We start from the raw sequence: 25386 nt of genomic DNA, 5'->3' as shown, positions 1-25386 counted from the left end.
GAATTTATTAGAAAAAAGGCACGAGAATCACCATGTTAGTACCCAAACTGTCATTTTTTCCCCAAGAATGTCCACATTATTAGTTGATCTAATAAATAACTGCTAACAATTGTTAAATTCAACTCACCATCATCTTCATTCATGAAATCATTAAAACATTTAAATAGAAAACAAAAGGATATAGGTACTTGAAACCCAAAATAAAATTTATTTCTTAAGCTTCAGCTTCGATGGACAACACTGCAAAACTCAATTCCATTAAATTTATTTCTATAACCTCTGTTCAACAATCATCATGTTGACCTCAATTTAACTCTTACCATGCTACTTAGACATTCATAATCTATGCTACTTACAGCCAAATGTTACTAATAATATGTAATCTCTTACCATGCTACTTAGACATTCATAATCTATAACAACTCCAAAAAAATACATATTATCCAGCAAAAGATTACATATAATCCAGCAACATATTACATATTATTGCCAAATGCTTCATTTTGGACTGCTCAATGCTGCTTCAATAGTGCATAGCCATGTTGCTTCATTCTGGACTGCATCATTATGAATTTCATGTAATTCTGTACTGCATCATTCTTAAATTCTGGACTGCATCATTCTGAGCTTCAATTCTGGAGTGCTTCATTCTAGACTGCATCATTCTGAACTTCATTCTGCTAAACCTGTCATTCTGCTTCAAACAATCAACCTGTGATTCTGCTTCTGAACCTGTCATTCTACACAAATTGACTGAATCTGAAATTTAGATTAACCTCTTCAGAATCTGAATTTGAAAATCAGATTAACCTGTTCACAATCTGAAATTCAAAATCTGAAATTAACCTGTTCAGAATCTGTTCAAAATTTGAAATTAACCTCTTCAGAACCTGTTCAAAACCTGTTCAAAACCACATTAACCTGTTCAGAACCTGTTCAAAACCTGTTCAAAACCAGATTAACATGTTCAGAATCTAAAATACAAAATCTGAAATTAACCTGTTCAGAATCTGAAATTAACCTCTTCAGAACCTGTTCAAAACCTGTTCAAAACCACATTAACTGACTCCACTAAAGGGTTAGTGCACTCTAATGGGATGTCATATAGACATAGGTTTGGGACACATGGCACAAAGGTACAGTCTAGCCTGTGGTAAGCTCACAATGCCCTATCACATACAATTAAAGGTGCAACTCAAACTCATACTCACACAAATATCGTCAAAGCGTTAGAATTCACTCTTACTCGATTACATGGCATTTTCTTGAGAAAACAATTAAAAGCCTCGTGATGAAAAATCAATATGCTTGGAAAAATCGTAATGCGTGAAATGTGTACGCTAATACATAAGAATGGACTAAGTCCTTACACAATGCTTCTTTCAGGGATTAATGATATGTAGCCTATCCTATGATGGTGGTGTACATGAGCCAATGCAGGCAGATTTCAACCTTATCATAACATTGCTTTCTAGAATTTATTTTGTATTTTTCTAAAGGGTGTTGGCATTATTACGTAGCTATTATTTTGTATTTACTTGGTGGCTTATGCATTAGTTTTGGTGACATGCAGTTTTGTTACGGAATCTACCACAACTGGGTTGAATGTTGGCTTCGAGACCATTTTCCAGAAAGTGAATCCTCATCAACCCACAGCAATTGAAGGCTTGCAAGAAAGTAGAAGCGCTTTTGGTATTTCAAACACCATTTTTTCTCTTCACTTGCGTTCTGCCTTTCTAGAAGGTTTGAAGTACAGTAATGGTTCTTATACAGCTTCTGTTTCATCCGTTTGACATTCTGTTTTATGTCGTCTTTACCATAAATGAAACAGTGAACTCTTGTTTTCACTGCATAATGGTGATTATTTTTGCCCTTTCGGTTTTTGGTAGAAAATGCTAACCATTTCTGTATTTGATGTAATGTTGTTGAATTGTTTGATCTACACTTTGATTGAAATTGTAATTTTATTTAACCCAGATTAGAAGTTAAAAAAAAAAGGAAGAAAAGAATTGAAACAGTTATTAAACTACTGGCAATTTTTAAACAGCAACATTGGTGTTAGGTCCTATGTTGTCAAATCCGGAGACAAAACATTGTGTTGATTCAAATGTAATTTTTTGTGTTTTTGTTCTGTCCGCTCGAGCGGAGACTTGTGAGCTCGAGCGTAGATTAGCAGGTCTCAGTAGTTTGTCAGGGCAAGCAACAAATACTGGTGGGTGTGATTTTCCGCTCGAGCGGATTCTCCTACGCTCGAACGCATATCAGTTTGTTTCGCACGCAGTTTTTGGTCAGTCCGCTCGAGCGGGATGTGTTGAGCTCGAGCGGAGATCGCGGATCCAGATTCCTATTTAAAGCTGTTAAGGGTGTTTTTGTGGAGGGTTTTTTCCTAGATCTGATCTAAACGAACTAGGGTTGTGTTTAAAGTTTTCTTTGGAGATTTTTTCATAGTTTTTCCTTGATGTTCTTGAGAGAGTTCTGAACTTATGCATTGAGATTCATACATCAAGGAGGTTGCTTCTTAAGTTACAAGAAAGTTCTCTTCGGTGGATTCCGAAGATTAAAGCGTAGAATTCAAAAGGCGTTTGATTTTACGCAGTCGTTAATTCGACAAGTGGAGTTGTGGTGTGGAATCAACTTCAGGATCAATTCCGTGACGAAGGTGTGGCGAAAAAAGTTACAGAAGATTCAGAGACAACTTGACTGGGTTGGGTAATTTGTATTGTTTCTTTGTAATCTTTTTGTTCTTCAGTAGTGGATTGATAGTGGCGTTTCGGCCGTGGTTTTTTTATTGCAATTGAAGGTTCTTCAATTGTGGTTTTTTCCACGTAAAAAATCGTTTGTGTCGATTTATTGTTTATTCTCAAAAAACAAACAAACTAAAATCACTCTCGTAAGTGTTTGATGATTTTAGGTTGAGAGTTTTGAATTAATTGGGTTTTGGAATAAGTTTATCTTGATCTAATCACAAATCACGTTGGATTTTCAATTGGTATAACAGATGTAGGGAACCATGTAAGCATCACATAGACAAAGAAAACGCTTCAAAACGTTTGGTTTCGCAAAAGGCTCCATATTTCTTTTCTGTTGTTGCCGACTGAAGAATTCAGTTCCCATCTGATTTTTACATGCTTGAAAGTGTTTAGGTCTAAAGAAAAAGAAATTAAAATCAAATTGGGCTGGAAATGTGCAGAATTCTTTATTCCCAATCTTTGGCTGGATGATTGGGTTGGTGCCAAGTCACTATCTAATACAGTAAAAATTAATTGAAGTTGGAGAGTTGTTCCTTTCTCTATTCTAATCATTGAGGTGGATGAGCATTAAATTGCTGGACCTGCTATAACATTGCTAGTTTGTGAGCTGGAATCCATTACTCACCATTACCTCTGGAAAATTTTATTAAAAAAAGGAAAAAATGTGCATAGAAATCGGTGAACAAAAGGGAAGTAGCCACATTGATCTGGGTTTATAGCACGTACATAAATGATGTTACGATCATTAATAAATTCTTTATTCGTAGTTTAGTGGTGGTTTTGTTTAATGATTTTGAAAATATATATATTTGAGGGGAGAAACTCACATCGATGGTAGGAAATGATTATGACTTCATAAGCATATAACGTTAGCTGTGCACTTTGAAGCATCTCAGATGTGGGAACAATTGAAGCAGTTCTTCACGACTTCGTCTCTGTGAGGGAAATATATACACATCAAAAAAAGGAAAGAAAAAAAAGAAAGAAACAACAGGAGAATCTACTAGTGTGTTACACGAAAAAAAAATAATAAAAAATAATAAATAAAAAAATAAATAAGGGCAAAATACAAAGCCCACAAAGCCGTAGTTAAACTCTTGCTCCAATGTCAAAAGTGGCAAACCCCAAGCAAATCAAATTGACAACCAAAATAGGAAAAGCTATAAAAAAACAACAAATCTAATGGAATTCCTATGGTGACTTAGAAGAATTTGAGTGGTGTAAAAGTAGTTAGGTTGACTGATTTGTTCAACAAAATATTACAAACTAAGAAGATGGTTGATGATTGAAAGAAAAATGCTCTTGGTACATGTATATAAGAAAAAATGTGATATGATATACCTTGATGCCAATGCATCCATTCACATCGAGGGTTGTAAGTGTGTTTGAGCAGAACCTTGACAGGGCCTCCAAGCACTTATCAGTAACACCAATAATACCAAACAAGCTACAGTTTTTCCATCCATGAAATCAGTAACAGATGTTATATCAAGAGGAAACTTTTTAATAGCCAGAAGATGACTGCACGACCATACGATTTCACCATAACAGTATGGAATGGCCAATGCTCATCAATCTTGCTAGTACTTTGTATTTGATACTAGATGTGCATGTTGCACTAAAATTGTTTCAGCAAGGTTGCAATAAAATTCAATCAATAAAAAATTTGAACAATATGACAATGACCATCGTGTCATAGCTCAACTCAACTCAACTCGACAAGGCTTTATCCCAAATCCCAATTACTTTAGTGTAAGCTACATGGATCCATTTCCTTGAATTGATTATGATAAATACAGCTGCATAAATTATAGATTTCATTTTAAGTTCATTCCCAATTATAGTTCAGCTTTCATATTTTCTGCATGCCATGTTCCAATAACTTGGGTATGGATGTCAGAGGTGTGTATGTGCCTAAAATCGGATTTATCTATTTCCAAATTTAAGAAATGAGGGACACAGCTAAATGTGATATTACTTAATGCTCTTTTGTTTTTGTTTCTAATGCTAAAATGGTGTTTTTATGTAACATAGAGCATCAACCACCGATACTATACCCAATTTGAAGCAACAATATCCAAATCACATAATAAGGGAGTTTTGACTTTATAGCGACCCCGGTCTTTTCCCTTTAGATTATTGTATCCGGACTTAGGTTCCGTGGATCCTGTCATTATATATTGGTTGTTGTCGTCCTCTAATCTCTTTGTATTTGAGTTATAGGATGTGTTAGGCAGGTTTGTTACAAGTCGGTTGAGTTTAGATGCCAAAACTAGTTGCCCAGATTTTGACTTGTCCGCTCGAGTGGGAGTTTGACGCTCGAGCGGGGATTCTTTTGTTTCTTGTCCGCTCGAGCGGGGGGGTTTTGGTGCTCGAGCGGGATTATCACCCATCCAGTATTTCCTGTGCAGTATTGGATGCTCGAGCGTGGGATGGGACGCTCGAGCGGAAATGTGTGAGTGCCGCTCGAGCGTGGAGTTGGACGCTCGAGCGGGGACCTGGTTCTGCAAAAGTGCTGGGAGTGCGTATTCGACGCTCGAGCGGGAGTTTGGACGCTCGAGCGGGGAGTCGACTACATCAGTCCGTGATTTCACTTTTTGGATCACTTTTTGACCTACTTTTCTTTCTTAACTTTTAAAAACCGCCCCTTGAGAGTCTCTCTCTCTCTAAACCTGCCTTCTCTCTAAGAATTGATCTAGCTAGGGTGAGTATCTAACCTTAGTCCTTTATTAAAAAGATAGAGTGAGTCAAGGGCTTCCGTTTAATCTGAACGTTAGGTGGTTTGGAGCACTTTGGAATTTAGGTCTTCATCTTCGTCTTCTCCATTCGGGTTATTTTCTTCGAGGTAGTGATTTCCTACTCCATCCTATAAGTTTTGTTCTAAGTTTTGGTATTTTGATATGTTGGGAGTACTTTGGTAATTTTGGGAAAAAAACCCTAGTTGTATTAATAAATTAATTTGTATAATTAATTTAAGGAAATTGGGAAAATTGGTTAAATGCATGAAATTGGGGAATTCATTGATTAAATGGTGTAGTTGGATAATTAAAATCGCTCGCCTATTGAATTTTTAATACATTTATTTCCAGTCTAGAAATAACTGTTTTGGGCTATCGGTGGAGGATAGTTGTGTTTGTTGTAGACATTGCATGTGGATTAGGGAAAATTGAAACTAATCAATTTGTTTAAGTCATAAATTTAGACTATTGAATTAATACAGAAATTACATGTATTGATTGAGCATTGCATATGCATATTGTTTGGGAGGAGATAGGGGATGTACTCCACGGTTTAGGGGAAGATAGGGGATGGACCTCTAAACCGGATTTTGTTTGGGAGGAGATAGGGGATGGACTCCATTAGCATCACTATTATGTGTGCTTATTATATTGAAGTGTTTATACATGTTATTGATACAGCACTACAATGTGTATCAAACGAGAAGTATGAAGTGTTTTGATATGAGCCTGAGTCTCATTTGTTTTGTTGATATTGAAAGTAATGTGAATATGATATATAGTTCACTGTTGTAAGTTTGGCCAGGTTTTGAGCCATGTTGATAATAATGGAAAGTGAAATGTGTCTTAGACATTAGTGTCATGAGACTGTATAATGATACAATTGATTATCTTGGTTAACCATCTATTGAATGTTATAGCTGTATTCAATGCTTATATTTGGTTTAGTATTTGTCTACTGGGCTGTGGCTCACCCTTTATGGGAACATCATTTTCAGGTTCAGGTGATAAGCTACCTCCAAGGACTTAGCTTGGAAGGATTTGACTTTTGGATTTTGAAGACTATCTTCAGTTAGTTGTTTTGATTTGATAGTACATGTAAACATTCAAGCCTAGGGCTTTACTTGTATTTGAGTTAGAACTCATATTTTTGTGTCCAAGTGTTGGCTTGGAAAGATGTAAGCCCGTAGGGCATTTAATTTGATATTACATGTAATGTTTTTATTTAGAAATACTCTGATGAATGAGATAATGAATTGTTTACTTTAAATATTGCATGTCAGTGACAAATATATAATGAGTCTATTTTGAGGGCGTTACAACTTGGTATCAAAGCGTACCGGGTTTGAATACTTTGGGTACGTGGGAAGTGATTAGTATCACAATGGGTTCGTCTCGTTTGATAGAGACTTAGTGAAATGTTATATGCTTATATGATAACATGTTTATGTGATTATGTGGGTATGGAACGTAGTTTCTAGGATGTTAATTGGACCCTTGAGTTTCTAGTAGTCTTGTTGGAAAGGCACTTGATCAATGCTGCTTCCAACCGGAACTATAGTGACGCTTCGGGACTAGTATCATCCAGGAATGAAATTCGTAGGTGCTTATGTGATTATGTGCTTATGTGGAATGAATTATTGTTATTCAATGCATTAGGACGCAAGTGTTTAGCTTCGGCACATTTATTAATGTGCTAACGTCTTTGTTTTCTTTATTAGGATGTCAGGACGAGGACGAGGGCGCGGTAGGCGTGGTAGGCCGGGTAGGCAGGAGGTGCCTGTGCTAAAGGAGGTTCCGGCAGTACAGGAGGGAGTTGGCCAGGCCAATGTGGTCGTGCCAGTAGGCCAGCAGACTATGGGCGCTCTAGCCCGAGAGATAACAGGGGCATTCAGGGAGTCAGTAGGCATTCTCAGAGCTGAGAATCAAGCGCGGGTTGTTGTTGCGGATGCAGGACCTTCCTTTCTGAAGAGGGAGTTCTTCCGGTCTAACCCGAATGAATTTGGGGGTGATCCTAAAGAGCCACTTAAGGCAGATGAATGGCTCGAACAGACAACGAAGACGTTTGAGATGCTTGGCATCGAAGACGAGGGGTTGAAAGTGACCTTGGCATCTTTCCAGCTGAAGAGGGATGCGGGTCAGTGGTGGAAGTTCACTAAAGGTCATATAGGAGGTACATGGGAGGCTTTTGTGAATGCTTTCCAGGAGAGGTTCTTATCTCCAGCAGTTAGGGAGAAGCTGAGAGACCAGTTCTGCTAGCTTAAGCAGTCGAGTTCTTCAGTGGCCGAGTTTGAGACTGCATTTACTAGCTTGTCCAGGTTTGCACCTGAGTTGGTGGCGTTTGAGGAACGTCGTTGTATCGAGTTTGAGAAGAAGTTGAGGCGTGGCCTCAAACTGCGAGTTGGGGGAACTATGATTCGGGATTATGGGCGTATGGTCGATGCTGCAGCCCACATGGAAATCATGATGCAGGAGGAGGGGGAAGGACAGAAGGGCTCCAAGAGGAGTCAAGATGGTCAGAGTGATGGTAGGAGACAGAATGGTTTTAATCCTCAGCAGTCTCAGGGTAGTTTTTCTAGATCGACTTTTCCTGTGCCGAGCGCTAGTTCGGGGAAAGGCAGTTAGGGAGACATTACCTGTTTCAAGTGTGGCCAGCTGGGCCACAAGTCCCCAGTTTGTCCTCAGAGGGGAGGAGTGCAGAGAGCAGCATCATCTTTGGCTCGATCTCAGAGCCAGAGTCAGGGTAGAGGCCAGCCACTCTCGTGTTATCAATGTGGTCATCCAGGGCATATGAAGAGGTATTGCCCGCAGTTGGGTGGCACACCTGGTGCATCTGGTTTGAGACAGATTCAGGGTCAGCAGCCAGCTCAGTCGGGTCAGGCCTCGAGGGCCAATCAGGGGGCTTCATCATCCTAGTCGGTGCAGCAATCTTATGCTCCTAGGGGTGAGCAGGTTGATCAAAGGTCTTCTGGGCGCGTGTACGCTGTTACCGCGCAGGATCTTGTGCCAGCACCATCAGTTGTGAGAGGTACCTTCTTGTTTTGTAACTCAGTTGCTAGTGTTTTGATTGATACGGGTGCATCTCATTCCTTTGTGTCTGCTGCATTTGCATCTGTTTTGGAGTTGGAGTTAGCGCAGTTAGCATCCCCTATTTGTGTAGTGTCACCTCTTGGGGGTGAATTAATCTTGAAACAAGGTGTCAGGGGTTGTGATATAGAGGTCGCCGATCATAGACTTCCGTTTCCTTTTGTAGTTATGCCCATGAAGGGCTTTGATGTTATTTTGGGTATGGACTGGTTATCATCATACCGGGCAGTAATTGATTGCTACCGCCAGAGGGTCACTTGTTGTACCGTGAGCGGGGAATGTTTTCATTTTCTAGGGGACCGGGTTGGTAGTGTTTTGCCACCGGGGTATGATTCGCGAGGGCGAAGTGAGCTTAGTGGTCTACTTGCTAGCTTTGAAAGTGGTGAGTGTAATGAGACCCAAACTGTGTTGCCAAGAGTGGTTTTTGAGTACTCGGACGTCTTTCCCGAGGACCTTGTTAGTTTGCCACCTCACAGAGAGATTGAGTTTTCTATTGACTTAGTGCCCGACACGGCGCCGATTTCTATGGCACCTTATCGTTTTGCCCCAGCTGAGTTAGTTGAGTTGAAGATCCAACTCCAGGAGTTGCTAGATAAGGGCTTTATATGTCCTAGTGTTTCGCCATGGGGAGAACCGACCCTCTTTGTTAAAAAGAAATGTGGTGCTTTGAGACTTTGTATAGATTACCGGAAATTGAATCGGGCTACGGTTAAGAATAAGTACCCTATGCCTCGTATAGATGATCTGTTCGATCAGTTGAAGGGTTCCCGTTGTTTCTCGAAGATAGACTTGAAATCGGGTTATCATCAGTTGAGAGTCAGGGAGGAGGATATTCCGAAGACGGCATTCCGTACGCGGTATGGCCACTATGAGTTTTTGGTGATGCCATTTGGGCTCACCAATGCACCGGCAGTATTTATGGATTTGATGAACCAGATATTTCGGAAATTTTTAGATCGTTTTGTAGTCGTCTTCGTGGACGACATCCTTATCTATTCACCTTCTGAGGAGAAGCACAAGGAACACTTGAGAGTGGTGCTTGAGTTACTTAGAGCCCATAAGCTTTATGCTAAGTTTGGGAAGTGTGAGTTCTGGCTAGAAGAGGTCAAGTTCTTAGGCCATGTAGTTTCTGGGGAAGGAGTGTCTGTTGATACATCCAAGACTGAGGCAGTGTAAGATTGGGCACAGCCTAAGAGTGTGTTTGAGATCCGCAGTTTTCTGGGGTTAGCTGGGTATTATCGCCGGTTTGTGAAGGATTTCTCCAGGTTAGCTTCACCTTTGACTAGTTTGACTCGGAAGGGAGTCAAGTTTGTATGGAGTGAGACTTGTGAAAAGTCGTTCCAGGAGTTGAAAGTTAGACTGACCACTGCTCCAGTCTTGATTATTCCGGAGAGGGGGTTGGGTTATGCAGTTTATTGTGACGCCTCACGAGAGGGTCTGGGTTGTGTGTTGATGCAAGAAGGGAAAGTAGTTGCCTATGGCTCACGTCAGTTGAAAATTCACGAGAAGAATTACCCTACGCATGATTTAGAGTTAGCAGCTGTGATATTTGCCTTGAAGATTTGGAGGCATTATCTTTATGGTGAGAGGTTCGAGGTATTCTCGGATCATAAGAGTCTGAAATATCTGTTTACAAAGAAAGACTTGAACTTGAGGCAGAGGAGGTGGATGGAGTTTATTGAGGATTATGACTTCGAGTTGCATTATCATCCGGGGAAGGCCAATGTGGTGGCCGATGCCCTTAGCCGGAAATCTGTTGGTGACATAGCTAGTATAGCCATCCGGGAATGGGAGATGTTGGGTGCACTTGGGGAGTTTGATTTGCTTCGGGGCGAATCCGTTGAGGCTGCGGCCTTGTTTTCTGTTGTTGCTCAGCCTACACTTGTGACTCGAGTGTTAGAGGCTCAGAGGGGTGACCTTGAGGTAGAATCCCTCCGTGAGAAGATTTCCGGTGGGAAGGTTGAGAAGGGTTTGACGATGTATCCCGACCTGAGTGTGAGATACCGAGACCGTCTGTTTATGCCGGAGTCTTGTAGAGAAGAGGTACTCCGAGAGTTTCATCATTCACGCCTTGCGGTGCATCCGGGAGGCACTAAGATGTACCGGGATTTGGGTCGCCAGTTTTGGTGGCGGGGTATGAAGAGAGATGTGGCAGCTTTCGTGTCTAAGTGCCTTACTTGTCAGTAAGTGAAGGCCGAGCATCAAAGGCCAGCGGGTTTGTTACAACCCTTGCCTATTGCCGAGTGGAAGTGGGAGCATGTCACTATGGACTTCGTTGTAGGCCTTCCGAGGACTCAGCGGGGTAGTGACGCCATTTGGGTGGTTGTAGACCGGTTGACTAAGTCGGCGCACTTCATTCCTATGCGCGTGAGAGTTTCGGTAGACCATCTTGCCGACTTGTATATTCAGGACATAGTGAGATTGCACGGGGTCCCAGTGACGATCGTCTCGGATAGAGATCCTCGTTTTACTGCTAGGTTGTGGCAGAGTTTGCAGAGTGCCTTGGGCACCAAGTTGACCTTTAGTACGGCTTATCATCCGCAGACTGATGGGCAGTCCGAGCGTACTATTCTGATCCTTGAGGATATGCTTCGGGGTTGTGTCCTTGACTTTCGTGGGACGTGGGAGAGCCACTTACCATTGGTGGAGTTTACCTACAACAACAGCTTTCAGTCTAGTATCGGTATGGCACCGTTTGAGGCCTTGTATGGCCGACCGTGTAGGTCTCCAATTTGTTGGGCCGAGGTGGGTGATGCACCTTTGTTGGGTCCGGAGTTAGTTAGGGAGACGACGGAGAAGGTTGAGCTTATCCGTAGGAGGCTTGTTACAGCCCAGAGTCGCCAAAGGAGTTATGTCGACCGTAGGAGGAGGCCTTTAGCATTTGAGGTAGGTGATCATGTCTTTTTGAAGATATCACCTAGGCGAGGCTTGATGAGGTTTGGGAAGAGTGGAAAGTTATCCCCTCGGTTTATTGGTCCTTTTGAGATCCTTGAGAGGATTGGCGAGGTTGCTTATCGGTTAGCTTTACCGCCGCAGTTGTCCAGAGTTCATGACGTGTTTCATGTGAGTATGCTTCGGAAGTATGAGCCAGATCCATCACATGTATTGGATTGGACCGATTTAGAGGTAGATGAGGATGCCTCGTATGAGGAGAGACCGGTCCGGGTCTTGGATAGACGGGATCAAGTCTTGCGAGGCAAGACCATTCCTTTGGTAAAAGTTTTGTGGAAATATCACGGGGTGGAGGAAGCCACTTGGGAACGTGAGTTGGAAGTCCGCGAGAAATATCCAGACATGTTTATCGATTTGTAATCTTGTATTTAGATTTTGTAATATTGTTGAACTTTAGAGCTTTATATATGTCTTAAGCTGTAAAACATTGAGAATGTTTTGGTTAATGGAAATATTTTGGAACTTGTCTCGAAATGGAAGTTTAATAGAACATTGCATATGTTGAATATATTGAAAATTGCTGAAATTGAGAGAAAATTGCATAGTGTTAATGCAGGTGGAAATATATGTTATTTTACATATTGTGAAATGCCTCTTGATAAGAGATGAAATGGCCAGTGTTGGGTCAAGTTGTTTATTTTGAGTTATCATATTGTTGGAATTTGAGAAAAACTTGCTTTCAAAACCTTATGCTTAATTTTGGGGACGAAATTCTTTTAAGGAGGGGAGGTTATAGCGACCCCGGTCTTTTTCCTTTAGATTATTGTATCCGGACTTAGGTTCCGTGGATCCTGTCATTATATATTGGTTGTTGTCGTCCTCTAATCTCTTTGTATTTGAGTTATAGGATGTGTTGGGCAGGTTTGTTACAAGTCGGTTGAGTTTAGATGCCAAAACTAGTTGCCCAGATTTTAACCTGTCCGCTCGAGCGGGAGTTTGACGCTCAAGCGGGGATTCTTTTGTTTCTTGTCCGCTCAAGCGAGGGGGTTTTGGTGCTCGAGCGGGATTATCACCCATCCAGTATTTCCTGTGCAGTATTGGACGCTCGAGCGTGGGATGGGACGCTCGAGAGGAAATGTGTGAGTGCCGCTCGAGCGTGGAGTTAGACGCTCGAGCGGGGACCTGGTTCTGCAAAAGTGCTGGGAGTGCGTATTCGACGCTCGAGCGGGAGTTTGGACGCTCGAGCGGGGAGTCGACTACATCAGTCCGTGATTTCACTTTTTGGATCACTTTTTGACCTACTTTTCTTTCTTAACTTTTAAAAACCGCCCCTTGAGAGTCTCTCTCTCTCTAAACCTGCCTTCTCTCTAAGAATTGATCTAGCTAGGGTGAGTATCTAACCTTAGTCCTTTATTAAAAAGATAGAGTGAGTCAAGGGCTTCCATTTAATCTGAACGTTGGGTGGTTTGGAGCACTTTGGAATTTAGGTCTTCATCTTCGTCTTCTCCATTCGGGTTATTTTCTTCGAGGTAGGGATTTCCTACTCCATCCTATAAGTTTTGTTCTAAGTTTTGGTATTTTGATATGTTGGGAGTACTTTGGTAATTTTGGGAAAAAAACCCTAGTTGTATTAATAAATTAATTTGTATAATTAATTTAAGGAAATTGGGAAAATTGGTTAAATGCATGAAATTGGGAATTCATTGATTAAATGGTGTAGTTGGATAATTAAAATCACTCGCCTATTGAATTGTTAATACATTTATTTCCAGTCTAGAAATAACTGTTTTGGGCTATCGGTGGAGGATAGTCGTGTTTGTTGTAGACATTGCATGTGGATTAGGGAAAATTGAAACTAATCAATTTGTTTAAGTCATAAATTTAGACTATTGAATTAATACAGAAATTACATGTATTGATTGAGCATTGCATATGCATATTGTTTGGGAGGAGATAGGGGATGTACTCCACGGTTTAGGGAAAGATAGGGGATGGACCTCTAAACCGGATTTTGTTTGGGAGGAGATAGGGGATGGACTCCATTAGCATCACTATTATGTGTGCTTATTATATTGAAGTGTTTATACATGTTATTGATACAGCACTACAATGTGTATCAAACGAGAAGTATGAAGTGTTTTGATATGAGCTTGAGTCTCATTTGTTTTGTTGATATTGAAAGTAATGTGAATATGATATGTTAGGTTTTATTTCTTGGCAAACCCGTTTGACAAAACTCCTTTGAGTTGTAATTTTATTCGCATTTTTATTTCAGTGAGACTTTGAGTGTTTAGATGCGAATCCAACCCGAATAAAGCCTTTCAGAGAAGTTTGTGTTGATAATGCTTTCAAGATTGGCACTTCGCTGATTATGACGAGGATCGAGCTGCCCGGTCAGCTCGCGGGGGTCCAGGGGGCAGCGCCCCTTGGCGGGTCCGGGGCAGCGCCACGGCGGGGTCGAGGGGCAGCGCCCCCGAAGCAAAATGCAAAAATGCATTCAAAGTTGCCTGTCCGAGCATGTTATTTTTTTCCAGTTTTTCCAATTTTGGCCTGTCCGCTCGAGCGGGGAAAGGGACGCTCGAGCGGGGATTGGCCTTTCCAGTTTGTTCGCACGCAGTTTTTGGTCAGTCCGCTCGAGCGGGCTGTGTTGAGCTCGAGCGGAGATCGCGGGACAGATTCTATAAATTCGCTTATTGGGTCAGATTTTGGTGATAACTGCTCCAGATCTTCTTTTTGGTTTCTAGGGTTTATATCTGGGGATACTTTGGGAGTTTTTCTTTGATGTTTTTATTGAGTATTCAACTCATGTTCTAAAGAGAGTACATCAAAGGTTGTGTTTTGTTCTACAAAAGAGAGTGTTGTTCTTCAGTTGTGTATTCTGAAGAATTCGAGCCTGAAGCTGTGGTGGAATCCAGAGTGGCTCATCAGAAAGACAATTCCGTGGTGAAGATGGGGTTGGAAGAGGCACATAGAGGTTGGTTCAATTAGGCGTTGTGGATTCGCTAGGTAATTGAGAGTATACCTGTGTAATTCCTTTAATTCTTCTTAGTGGATTGTCTTGTGGCTGTTGCCCGTGGTTTTTTTTTATCACAATTGGAGGTGTCCAATTGTGGTTTTTTCCACGTAAAATCGTTGTGTTTCTTTGTCTTGATTGTTTGATTGGGATTGTTATATTCTGCTTAAAATTGATACATAATCACAAATCAACATCTAGGGGATTTCTAGATTTTTCATGATATATAGTTCACTGTTGTAAGTTTGGCCAGGTTCTGAGCCATGTTGATAATAATGGAAAGTGAAATGTGTCTTAGACATTAGTGTCATGAGACTGTATAATGATACAATTGATTATCTTAGTTAACCATCTATTGAATGCTATAGCTTTATTCAATGCTTATATTTGGTTTAGTATTTGTCTACTGGGCTGTGGCTCACCCTTTACGGGAACATCATTTTCAGGTTCAGGTGATAAGCTACCTCCAAGGACTTAGCTTGGAAGGATTTGACTTTTGGATTTTGAAGACTATCTTCAGTTAGTTGTTTTGATTTGATAGTACATGTAAACATTCAAGCCTAGGGCTTTACTTGTATTTGAGTTAGAACTCATATTTTTGTGTCCAAGTGTTGGCTTGGAAAGATGTAAGCCCGTAGGGCATTTAATTTGATGTTACATGTAATGTTTTTATTTAGAAATACTCTGATGAATGAGATAATGAATTGTTTACTTTAAATATTGCATGTCAGTGACAAATATATAATGAGTCTATTTTGAGGGCGTTACAGACTTCATGGCATAATCGCATGGTATGCTCTTAAAAGCTTCTAAAGGCACAAACCATACATAAAATGCATCAATTTTTCACATTCAATAATATTAGTCTCATCAAGATTTAACCCCAAGGGACCGAGTGGTAAAGACATAAGAATAAGATCCAAGGTCTCAAGTTTGAGTCTCCCAAGGGGCCACTAGAGGTTTGTGGTTGTTAACTTCAGGCCATATGCTTTCAACGTTCAATGCATACAAAATACAATTTTAAAATGGAATCCAAAAGGCTTTGACTAAAAATTAAAATAAAACATTTCTACAACTTACACTAGAATGTTGAATTGGAGCACAAATTCCCATTAGTCCACATCCAAGATGCTCTATACCATCTTCAAATAATTGGACTATGTTATAAGTCAATTTTTACCTTGTTCTTTTAATAATCAAACAATAACAACATGTTTTCTGTAAGAAAAAAGTACAAAATCTGCAATAGCACAAATGAATAGAACATGCAAGTGATGCAGACATATTTTCCAAAACCATAATTAATTTTTTTTTTCTTGCCATACCCATTGAAAGGTTTTAATTTGCAATTGCAATCACTGCCAAACTTCCAAAGCATGGGTAAGTTCTGTCAATGGCCTATTGGCATAATTGATGAGTCATAGGTACTAACATTTCAATAAGAATAGTTGAAAACAAAAGGAATAACAAATGGCATACTACCATAAAAGTTGCTATTTAAAAGCAACTTTAACTTCGAAGTCAAGAGAGAAGGTCAAATAATGTTTCCCTGAAGAGTAGGTAACACAAAACAATTTACTAAGGGCTATTAGTTTTGGGTCCTCCAGGTACCACTCCTCATTTCCCCATTATGCTACCTAATTAGGCGCTACAGATTCACCATAAATCTAAAATTGGTAAAAAAGAAAAAAAATTAATACAAGAGATATAATTACTAATTTATTAACTATATGATTTCAAGGTCTAAAGATCGATACAAACAATCAAGAAAACTAATGGGTATAAGGGTAGATTATATGTATGCATATATACATACCTATATGCATATGATATGCTATCTCTATGTGTGTGTATATATATAAACAACGCCCAAATAGTACACATTAATATGTGTTGGGGAGGGAAAAGATTGGGTACACACCTAACCTTTGACATAGTACACAGAGTGGCTACCTCGCATATATATATATATAGGCTAAGATTGGGTACACAACTCATAACTTCAAGATTATTAGGCTAAGATTTTAACCATTGAACCAATGGTCACCCCTGTGTGTGTGGGCGCGCATATATATATATATATATATATGTGTATCTTAAATATACAAATATGAGAAAGTAACATTTCTCATAGGAAAGTAAGTTTCCAGTAAACCAAAAAATGGGTAAACAAGAAGCATTATCATTGAATCTGTAAACAATGCTCAAGATTATCATTATCAAAGGGTTCAATAAAACCACAATACACATACACACAACGAAATGATTTTCTAGATAATAATTTTTGAAGAATTCATCAAGAAAATTGGTTGCACCTGCCTTCAACTAGCCTAAGTTGAAAGAAAATAATTCATCAAAAAAAAATTATTTATATTTTTTGGAAATTTTTGATAAAACTCTAATTTGAACGAGAGTGTTAAGATGAGTTGGGTTTTCCCATATCATACTAATCTTGCACACAACTTTCAAATCCAAAATTTCATATCAGGAAGTACTAAACAATCCAAGAAGGCTCTTTTGATTCTAACATATTAATCAGAAACTCAAACAAGGTCTACAATTTCTTACATATCTATTGGTTTTCATAAAAAAATCATATGATCAAAACAAGACCCAGATAACTTATTCTATCAAACAACACCATTCAAGCTCGATCCACAGATCATCTTAAGATAAGTAAAAACACCAATTAGATTATATTATTTTATTATAAATTTTCTTTTACACATTATTATGTTAAAATTAGTGTTTGTTTTATATGTCTAGATTTTTTATTTTACTTGTGTCTGATAAAAATTTGGATCTGCCAAACTTTATAAAAAAAAATAAAAAAAAAATAAAAAAAAAACTAAAATTTAAAAGTAATTTTGTAGCTTAAAAACAGAGAAAATTTATTTTATATAAAAATTTACATTGTAAAAAAAACTCGTTTAGATTTTTCTCCTTAGGTGCACTTTTAGATTTTCTCAAAAAAGCTTGAGCTGGGTCGCTGTGTGTTTAATCAGCATGTAGACGTATAATGCTATAGCAAAGAGAAAGCAATTAAACAAATGCCAATATGATTGAGAACCGATGTTAATTTTGAATGTGAACAAAACCTAATATCATCAGCTATTCACTTTTTAGGGTTAGGGTTTTGAAATCAAAGCCCAATCTTGGGTGGTTACAGATGTTAATTTTGACTGAGAACAAACCTTAATATTAGATATTCAATAAGGGTTAGGGTTTTGAAATCAAAGCCCCAATGGCACAGCTATCTTGGGTGGCTGTAAATAGGAACATACCTGACCTACAGAAGAGAGCTCTCGTAAATATTCAATTCGACTAGAAGGGAAAATATTTGCTGACAAACCCATGGTGGAGACGTGAACAGAGTGATGGCTTGTGAAGAAGATGTAGACAACGGTGGCGTGGATCGCCGATGAGCTGGTGGTCTTTGGCCATGGCGGAAGCTTCGGCTATGGTGGAAGAGAAAAGAAAGGTGAAGAGCAAGAGAGAGAGGGAGGCCAATCGTTCTTCTCTCGCTATGGTGGAAGAGAAGAGAAAGGTGAAGAGCAAGCGAGAGAGGCTATGGTGGAAGAGAAGAGAAAGGTGAAGAACGGTGGCCCCGACGCTTGACCGTTGGACTTCGACAATCTCTGCAGCTTCGGCTATGGTGGAAGAGAGGAGGAAGGAGAAGAGAAGATCAAGAGCACGAACCAGAGCAAGAGAGGGAGGCAACTGACTTGGGACCGTTGGACTTCTGATTTTGGCAACCGGTTAGACCGGTTGCCAATTCAAAATTAAATTATTAAAATAATTTAGTTATATGATAGTTATAAGATAATATGATATATATAAATAACTAAATATAACTAAGTTATGAGTTAATATGAGAATAGTTATGATTTATATGATATTAGTTATGATATCAAATCACATAATCTCATAACTAATGTATGGTACATCCAAATGTACCATAGCATCACCCTTTCATTATTTTTGTTAAATTGTTTTTCAGTAGAGATAAATGTATCAGTCCCACATATTTATTAATGTGAATCTATTATATTTTATTTACTGATAAAAAAATCTAATAAAAAAATCCATTCATATATTAGATTAGTGTTTTGTCAAAGAGTTAGCTTCATTATATTGACATTTACATTTTTAATGCCATTTTATAGTTTAATTAAAATTTTGTAATGTGTACTTTTATTGAACATGTTAGGAAATTTAAAATATCTTTATAATTTTTATTATATATACTTTGGGAAAATGTTCCACTGATGTGTAGTTTTCTTGAAGGGTATTTTTTTCTTTGAGCAAATCTTTCAAGAGTCTGAGAAAAGCAATAAAATTAAATAATATTTCAATCTTCGCTATTAAAAATTTAGATTTTTCCCAAATAATTACTAAAAGTGAAAATCCAAGTTCGACAGCTCTAATTTTATTAAAAATATTAAGAAAATAGAATTTTAACTTTAAACTCACTAATATGTGCGTAGTATTGAAATATATTTGTAATACAAATTTTCTTTATAAACGCAATATTATTACAGACTATTAAAATTAGAAAATTTTAAAATTCATTATAGAATTTATGATGTCAAAGTATGTGTTGACACCTTATTTTTACCAATTTTAAGAAAATAATAAATAAATAAAAATATTCACCTTGTTTGGTTTAAATTTTCTTAATTCAATTTTTTTTAAATTGATTTTTTTTTTTATTTTTTGTGTTATTTAATTTTTAGTTAATTTTTTAAATATTTTAAACAATTTTTTTTTTAAATTTTTTAGATACACTTAATATAAATACTATTAAAAAATATAATATTTGTAAAAAAAATTTAAGAATTCACTAAATACCAAAAATATATTTAAAAAAATGAAAATTTAATATATTTTCGTATTGTTGTGTATTTATTGATTTTTTTTAAAAATGTTTTACCTTTTAGGTAGATCTAGGTTAGGTATATCTAAAAGGTATTAAAAAAAATGTTACTTAAAATATTAAAAAAAATTCACTAAAAACAAAAGAAAAAAAAAATTCAATTTTCAAAACATTGAGTTTAGAAATTAGAGCCAAACAAAGGTGATTTATATTTCTTATTATTATTCTTTAATTTTACAAGATAAAATGGGGTTTACAAGATCACATTAAACATTTCATGTATAATATGAGAGTTTTATGCATAGCTCTATGAAAATCTCGAATTGTACAACAAGCTTGTTGGGTGAATATCCAAATACATGCCGAACACACATTCAATATATACCTTTATCCAAATGTCACTTGTGTGGCACGAATGCTTCACTTATTTAGAAGAATTCATTTCAGATAGAAAAAGAGACGAAAAAAGAAAAGATGAAATTGAGATAAGGAAGCAAATTTATGCACTTTTGTTTAAATGGCACTAGGTTGGGTCAGTTTATTAATGTGTCTCCATGATGATATAGAAAGAGATTGAGGAATACATGTTAATTTCCTTGCAGTTTATTCCAACAACATTGACTCTTGATTCAGAAACAGTGAAGCTGATTTACTAAATTGTATGGACAAGGTGAGGAAATCTTATAGGATATTTAGGTCTCGTTTGGGAACATGTTATTTTAGTAATTTTTTTGGTTTTTTGGCTAAAATATGAGGTAAAAAAACTAGTACGTTTGGGGTATTTTTTGACTTTTTACGAAAAAATGTGCAAAAAGTAAAGAGAAAAGAGAATCTTTGATTTTTTGATATATGTTATAGGCTTTTTAATTTTTTCAGTAACTTTTTAACTTTTAAGTTAAAACAACTACTTGCCAAACAAGGCCTTAAACTTTGATTTGCTTTCTATTCTATGCTTTGTTTTGTAGTTTAAATTCACTAGTCATGAGTTTTCATATGTTGGTTACATAGTTTAGTTATGTATAGTTTGATTCACACGGAATATATAAAGGGATGAATCTTGGTTTAAATTTAAAAATTAATAATTTTACTAATTTACAAAAAATTAATTTTATTCAAAATTGAATTGTGTAGTAAAAATTGAATTGATATAATGTAAGTTCCACATATAAAATAAATTTAAATTATAGATTGATTTTCTATGCAAAATTATAGATAAAAAAAAATCTAATGCTACTTAAAACAGATAGTAGGCCTTATAGGTAACGGGTTGAGTGTGCCTTTTGGTCAATATGTTGCAAAAGAAGAATGGATTGGGGCCCACAAGATGAAAGCAGAAGGAAAGAGATTCTTTCCGTTCTACATACGTAATGAACGATTTTCATTAACAATATAAATTTATAATTATTTTAAATTTTAAAAACTATTATACTTATGTAATACAATACCTGAACCGAGAGCACCCCTTGCTTCTTCTTAGGCACCAGCTTACCTTCAATGCTGTAATCAGGGTTGTAGAAATTGAGACCTTGAAGCTCTACGTGGGCAAAAGCTTCAATGAAGTCCACTCCACGGTTGTTGCACAGAAGCTGAGGTTCACCCACAGTGTTGTGCACAACCTCCCCAGCAAATGGATAGTAAGAAACTAAATCTTGAGACATGGCCTTCTTCAAAACACCGATCATGGAGGCAAATGTGAACAACATTAAGCCCCCTTCTTTTCCAATGAGTCTTGTGGTGGTGGTGGTTGGATTTTTATAACAAAAGAACACACCAACGTCGACAGGAGGCAAGAGCAAGTCATGGTTGGAAAGCGGTAGCAAATGCACACGCATCGGCAACGCTACCGCCACCACTTCCGTCTTCCTCACCTCCACCACCACCAACTCTCCTTTCCCACTCATTTTTTGTTTATTTTAGAGAGAACTGAGTTGGGGATATGGGAGGCGACGACGAAAAATTTATAATGGAAAAATGCACCTACACATGATACAGACATGGGTGGGCCTTCTCTAAGTTACGAGAAATTCTATGAAACGTACCATGTGCAGTGGAAAAAGAAAAATGAGTGGGAGCTCTAATTAAAGTTATCACTAATGATGTGACAGTGAGTCTCACCCACTGTCACAGTATGTGTTGTGTATGTGTGTGTGTGTGTGTTTTTTTTTTTCTTTTCGTTTTCCACCTCGTTAGTGGTGGATTAGAACCACCAAATTATGTCTCTACGATGACTGGTGGAAAAATGCACCTACACATAATACAGACAGAGATGGGTGGGCTTTGTCTACGTTGCGAGAAATTCTATGATACGGGCCCTGTGCCTCAATTATCACGTGTTTTTTAATTTTTTTTATTTTATAATCAAGTATCTGGGTCAATACCCATTCGGAGTAACGCATCTCGACTAATTTTTTTTTTTTTTTAAATTTTATAATCGAGTATCTGTGCCAGCACCCATTCAGAGTGACGCATCTCAACTAATCTCGGCTTTTTTTTTTTTTTAATTTTATAATCGAGTATCTGGGCCAGCACCCATTCGGAGTGACGCATCTCGACTAATCTCGGAACTATGAGCCGATCGACCAGGTAAAGACGCAATGGCCCGCCAGTAGCCAATTGGGGATAAGATTCGAACCAGGTAAAGATGTAGTAGTCCGTCAGTAGGGTCCGATTGACTAGGAAAAGACGCAATGGTCCGCCAGTAGCCAATTGGAGATGAGATTCGAACCAGTTAAAGATGTAGTGGCCTTCTAGTAACTAGCTAGGGGTGGGATTCGAAATTGAAACCTAGAGAGGAGCATACTCCTATAGGTCTTTGGTCCCTTTCCCCTCAACCAATCGGGCTACCCTTGCGGGCAAGGTTCTGAAAAGCGGTTGCGGTGGCCGTGCGCGGTTGCGGTTGCGGAGTGTAAAGGCAGTAGCGTAACGGTTGCGGTAACCGGAACCCTGAATTTTTTTATTTTTCACACAATTTGAAAAAAACTTACCGATACGCATATTTTTTTTCCATGATCATATTTATTGGGTTTAAAATAAATATTGATCAATTTTTGTAAATTTTTAAGTATAATCTAATATATTTCATATTTTTAAATCACCATAAATTGAGTTTTTTACATCTAATTTTAATAATTAATGACTTTATATTATATAAAAAATCAATCACTAACTATTATATATGAGATAAACAATAACAAAAGTAAGAGAATAAATAAGAGCCTAAATATATATATATATACATATTTTAACCAAGCCAAATAGAAAATGACCACACTTATTAATATTATTATTATTTTCAAACAATATATAGATAGACACACACAAACAAAATAATTGAGTGATAGCAGCTAAATAGAATAGCGTAGGTCTTATAGTTTCAACAAATCAATAACATATTCTTCATTTTCCCTCTTCTCTCTCTCTCTATCTCTTGCTCCTCCATCTTCTCTATTTATCTTCCCTCTTCTCTCTATCCCTCTTCCCCCATTTTCAGCTTTTTTTTGTGTGTTTTTTCGAAAGAAGTAGTTCAGAACCGTTACGTAACGGTGCGTAACAGACCGTTACGGCACCGTTACGACCGCTACGGCAGTCACTACGGCCGACACATCTGTGAATCTCAATCACACTGCAAAAGCGGTCGTAACGGGTGGTTTTTCGAAAGAAGCAGTTCAGAACCGTTACGTAACGGTGGATAACAAACCGTTATGGCACCGTTACGACCGCTACGGCAGTTGCTACGGCCGACACATCTGTGAATCTCAATCACACTGCAAAAGCGGCCGTAACGGGTGGCGATAACCACCACAACCGTTACGTAACGGTTACGGCCGCTTTTTAAAACCTTGCTTGCAGGTTACCTCAATTATCATGCTAGTAGTATTTGGTTAAGATTTATTGTGATTTTAGCTATAACTTTGTTGTAATTTTGTTATATAAATTGTAAAGTTAGTTATGACATTATGATATTGGTTATAATTTTAATTTAATTATGATTCAAAACATTTTAGTTATACCTTGTTGTATTTTGTTATGACTCAATTTTTTTTAATTATAACTCTAAAAGGATTTAATTATGACTGAAAAATCTAGAAATCCCCTAAATGTTGATTTGTGATTATGTATCAATTTTAAGCAGCATATAACAATCCCAATCAAACAATCAAGACAAATTGACACAACGATTTTACGTGAAAAAACCACAATTGGACACCTCTAATTGTGATAAAAAAAAAAAACCACGGGCAACAGCCACAAAACAATCTACTAAGAAGATATAAAGGAATTACACAGGTATACTCTCAATTACCTAGCGAATCCACGCCCGAATTGAACCAACCTCTATGTGCATCTTCCAACCCCGTCTTCACCTCGGAATTGTCTTGACGATGAGCCACTTCGGAATCCACCAAAGCTTCAGGCTCGAATTCTTCAGAATCCACCGAAGAACAACTCTCTCTTTTGTGTAGAACAAATAAATAATCCTTTGATGTATACTCTTTAAACCATGAGTTGAATACTCAATCAAAACATCAAAGAAAACTAGCAAAATATCCCCAGATAAAAACCCTAGAACCCAAGAAGAAGATCTGGAGAAGTAATCCTAAATTCTGACAGAAACCCGTACTTATAGAAATCTGGAACTGCGAGGCTCGCTCGAGCGAGGAACCAAAAATGCGTGTTTTCCATAAGTAGCTACGCTCGAGCCACGAAACCTTCGCTCGAGTGTACATTCATCTCTTTTAGGTTTTTTGCCAGACGCAACCTTCGCTCGAGCGAGCACTCCTTCGCTCGAGCAAGCAATGGCGGACATACAACTTCGAATATAATTTTGCATTTTGCTTCGAGGGCGCTGCCCCTCGACCCCGCCGTGGCACTGCCCCGGATCCGCCAAGGGGAGCTGCCCCCTAGACCCCCGCGAGCTGACCGGGCAACTCGATCCCCGTCATAATCAGCGAAGTGGCAATCTTGAAAGTATTAACATCACAAACTTCTCTACAAGGTACAATTTGGGTTGGATTCGCATCTAAACAGTCATAGCCTCACTGAAATAAAAAGTGCGAAAATAAATACAACTTAAAGGAGTTTTGCCAAACGGGGTTGCCAAGAATAAAAGCCTAACAATCTCCCCCTTTGGCAATGCCGTGACAAAACACACCTAACAAATAAAATCCTAAACGCCCCAACCCTCACAGTCAATAAAAACAAACTTTTTTCTCAAGGTCATGATCTGCAAAACAACTATTAGTGCCACAATCTCCAAAACAACTATTAGTCCCACAAGAGTATATGAAAAAGCAATAGACATGTGACACGATTATCTTGAAACATGAGATGGAAAACATGAATAGATGAAAACTAAGACTCATGAAAAACAACTCTCAAACAACAAAAGCAAGATCATAAACCACACAAGCAATGATATGACGATGTAAATACCAGGAACATGCAAGAAGGAAATAATAAGGAAACAGTGCATAGCAACATGCAAAACAACTATAGCCAATCTCCCTTACCAAACAAATCAAAGCAAACTCTTGTAATGATAAACCAAACTTCCCTTCACTAAAAACAATGAACAAGAAGAAAAACAACAAAAGTAATATGGTGGAACAAGCAAGAAATCTCAGATTTGTACCTTAAAACACACAAGATTATCCAAGAAGCACAATTACTAGTAAACACAATGTGTACAGTTTGTAGAAGATTCCTCATGAAAGAAAGTGATGCATTATGTGAAAAGCATAGATCCCATGATAAAAGTGTGTGTGTGACTCTTGGATTTCGACAAACACTAGATTCAATCCTAGTAGTGATCTGAAAGTTGGACCTCCAACAAGAGAATCTAAGCACAACAAAGGAAAGTCAAACCACTAGGAATCAAGGGGTATTTGGTGAGTAAAGGCGGAAGCTCCCCCTCAATCAATGAATCCTTTATTTTTTTCCTTTTTTTTTTTTTACATCTTTTGCTTTTCTTTCTTTTGCACAGCCTTTTTTTTCTTTCTTTTGCATATTTTTTCTTTCTTTTGCACATTC

General features: G+C 37.9%; 1 long non-coding RNA gene and 1 pseudogene across 1 annotated transcript; both read right to left on the bottom strand.

Annotated features, from left to right (window-relative positions):
- The window catches only part of LOC114312819 (coniferyl alcohol acyltransferase-like), a 41760-nt pseudogene extending 20418 nt beyond the window's left edge, over window positions 1-21342 (bottom strand).
- LOC145789678 (uncharacterized) lies at window positions 186-1457 on the bottom strand. The gene is made up of 2 exons (XR_014327897.1): window positions 1000-1457; window positions 186-759 (listed from the first exon to the last, which is right to left on the bottom strand). It is a non-coding gene; the product is annotated as an uncharacterized LOC145789678 (long non-coding RNA).
- Window positions 21343-25386: the final 4044 nt, after the last annotated feature.

Source organism: Camellia sinensis, chromosome 4 (genome assembly GCF_055761805.1).
Source record: "Camellia sinensis isolate YWXY chromosome 4, ASM5576180v1, whole genome shotgun sequence".
Classification (NCBI taxonomy): Eukaryota; Viridiplantae; Streptophyta; class Magnoliopsida; order Ericales; family Theaceae; genus Camellia; species Camellia sinensis.
The sequence above is the reverse complement of the archived record's forward strand: the minus strand, read 5'-3'. Positions and strand labels throughout refer to the sequence as shown.